This window comes from Onychostruthus taczanowskii, unplaced genomic scaffold (genome assembly GCF_017590055.1).
Source record: "Onychostruthus taczanowskii isolate IOZ18803 unplaced genomic scaffold, ASM1759005v1 scaffold134, whole genome shotgun sequence".
NCBI lineage: Eukaryota > Metazoa > Chordata > Aves > Passeriformes > Passeridae > Onychostruthus > Onychostruthus taczanowskii.
In genome coordinates this window covers 21786-25143 of record NW_024498507.1, presented here as the reverse complement: position 1 = coordinate 25143, position 3358 = coordinate 21786, and positions in this window count along the sequence as shown.

Below are 3358 nucleotides of genomic sequence, written 5' to 3'. Positions count from 1 at the left end.
CTTGATATTATTACAGACTTTAATCATAAATAATTTTTATTACTGTGTTCTGACAAAGTGGTGCATTAGGAACTGAATAAAAATCATGCAATAGAGCCTCATGTTTGATGTGCACAGCTAAGCTACTGCAATTCTGCATTTACAAAGTCACTTGGAGAAATTTTGAGTTTCTATATTTTTGTTTAATTGTATCAGAATTGCTCACTTTACAAGTAGAGAAATGTTGGGATTTTTTTCCTCACTACATCCTCCAAGCTAAAATGATCTCTATGGAGAGCAAGAGCACATGAAAATTAGTCACTGAGCAATTGAGTGAGTGATTCCTAGCTGGATATTTGGAATTTGTTCCTTTGTCTTTGTTCTCCAAGTGCTGGAGCATCTGCACAGCAGACACTCCAGTAGTCATTAGCAGTAGCACCAGACACTGAAGACTCTATTTTACCAACTCTGCAACTTTGTTACAATCCTAGTATTTGCTCGTGCAAACAAAGGATTGCTACATTTGCATGATCTTTATTCTCCATTTTTGACTGCAATTGGGCTGCTGCATCCTGTTGTCTTCTGTAGTAATTTTCAGGTAGATTTCCAAAACAGGAAAAGCCCCAAACGTATCCTTGCTTTCCTGGAATAGTTATGCCTTCCAAGCTTTCAGATGTGAAATAACCAAGGTAAGCTGTTGTGTTGTAGCAAAAGAGCAACCAAAGAAAAAATGATTGTCCTTTGCTACAAGCAAGGAAAAACTGTTGAAAAAAGCAGACCTGGCCCTGGCCAAGTCATACGTAGGCCATACAAGCAAATCCTTTGTTGGACACGACAATTCTTCATTTTGGTGTACAATGACTTCCACTGTAGGGATGAGCTTGTAACTCCATATTGGCCATACAAGACATTTTTTGGTGTTAATCCCATCACCTGATTTTACTGTGAATTAGTATCACTTCAGCTTCATCCCCTGAGCAGCAGCACTGCCGAGCTAGAGCTTGAAAACAATGAGTAACCTCTGAAGTGGAACACCCACTTGTCTTCCAGCAATTTGCAGCTTCCTGAAATAAGCCAAAGTACTGTCTTGAAGACATGTTTTTTCCAAATTCTCTGCTAACAAGATGGTATATCACATTACATGTTTGCTTATCATCGTGATTAATATATTTGAATGCTTCCATATAGCTGCCAAAGAAATAAAAAGCCTGGAAGATGTAGAGGTAAAATGGCACAGAACATTCATCTGGCTTCTTGTAAATAGTCACAAAATCTTTCTCATCTTAAAGATCCTGAACTACATGACAGTAGCTCAAGGACAGCCTTGGTTATTTCTCCAAAGCAAGCAGCAAGTAAAAGACAAAGCAAATCACATGCGATTTGCGGAACCAAGAAATTAGCAATAATAATATTTCCCCTTTTCATTACAATTAGAACTGGATGAATTGTACAAAATAACATCAGTACACTAGAGAAGATTACTTTTAAATGCTGACCTAAAATGGATTAAGTTTAGTTGTAAAGAAAACCAAACCTAAGTGCTAATATACCACCAAGATGATTAGAGAAAAGTAGTAATGCCTCACCCAGCTAAAAACTTTAGTGAGAGACAACACTATGTACACCACAGTTCCGAATTAATCTCTTTTAATTCTAAAATTCTGTACAGTAGACATATAGGCTCTTGCCTACTAGAAATTGACTGCCCAAATCAGATTGAAGCACTTGAAGTCATCGTGAATAGAATGCATTCCTTCATTTTGAACATTGTTCTTATGCATGTTTTCAGACCCTTTGCCCTCAGAGGTTTACAAGTCTGCTTTGTACAGAGGTGGTCATATTTATGGAGGACAACATCCAGCTGGCTAGGAGAAGCCTAAAAATGTACAGAAGCATAGCCAAAACAATTAGTTTTAAAATAATCCTCTGCCAATATATTAATTACCTTTAAGTGTTTGATTCTTTGGAATTTTTAACTTGATACTGGTAAAACTATTCATTCAACTTGAATATAGTGTTTCACTGTCTATTTTTTACTGTTAGAATATATGCTTTTTAACAATCAATATTAAATTCCTGATCAACTTAAATCTCAGCTGCATAATTGTTTACAGATTAAGTCCTAGGAAAATGCTCAGAAAATGGGTAAATATTTTTATCCAAATTATGGGTAAACACTTCGATGTTCAAACATGTCATTACTTGCAAAAAAAAAAAAAAATCCCAGTAACCTGAGTTTCCCAATACTTGCCAAAAGAGATGCTCATTCCTATTCTGTCCTGTTTACAAGCATGTTTTCCCTGCTATATTGACTGTAGTAGACCAGACCAGTTAGGTCTTACTTAAATGGTGAAAAACTGTTAATGAACTGTTTCTGTGTTTAGGCTTAACAAGTATCTTTTGACTTAAACTCTAACCTTCATTTGATGACAACTATCTTTTCATATCCAAAAGAACCGGCTTCATCTTAAGGTACAGGAGCTATAAACTAGTACACTGAAGAATGACACAGCACAAAAGGAGTTACAATGTGAAGTGCTTTAACGGAAAGCAAAGCAAAATTTCTTAAATGGAATGCTGGTTGGCAAGATAGTCACAGCTGTCTGGCTGCTGTGCTGTATCGACAGAGGCTGGTTCACACTCATAATGTTCCAAACACAGGGGTCAGTCTTGGGAGCAGACACAAATATAAAAATTTCTTCAAACCAGCTGGTTATACATGGTGGTTGGACTGCAGTTAAGGGTGCCTTTGTGGTAAGTAGAGGGAATTTTGTAGCTCACAGCAAGTAAAATAGTTTTTAGTTTACATTTAACAAGTTACAGAAAAAACTGCAGAACATTAACAAGATGATACATTGTGATTAACATACAACTTCACAACAACTAAAGCTTCACCTGTGGTAGACACTGCCTTGTCTTCTAAATGCATAATCTGGTTACCTCCTGAAGTCCAGCAGAGAAGATTAGTCACACTGAACAGCTGAGATCGCTGTTGTACAAAGCAAGCATTTGCATTCTTCTGTTTTCACAAAAGACAATGTCTGGGTGGAGTAAAGGGTAGTTGTAGCACACCATTTCAGAGGGCTTCTATCATGAAAAGTTTATGAGTTTGAATTTTTACGCTACACTTGTGCCCGGTAGTGGTAACCAAGCCAAATTGTAGTACTGACCTTGTGGAATCCAACAAAGCTTTCAGAAAAATCTTCCTGGCTAATCTCTTAGCAAGAAGCTTCTATTTTCAGAATCCTTTTTGTTTTTTTGGTTTTTTTTTTAACTTTGAAGCTAATACACATCTCAACAGTGTATTGTAGGAATTTAATTTAGAGGCCCAGGTACATACATCATTCTGCATAGTATCTGAAGACTACAATTGTGCTTT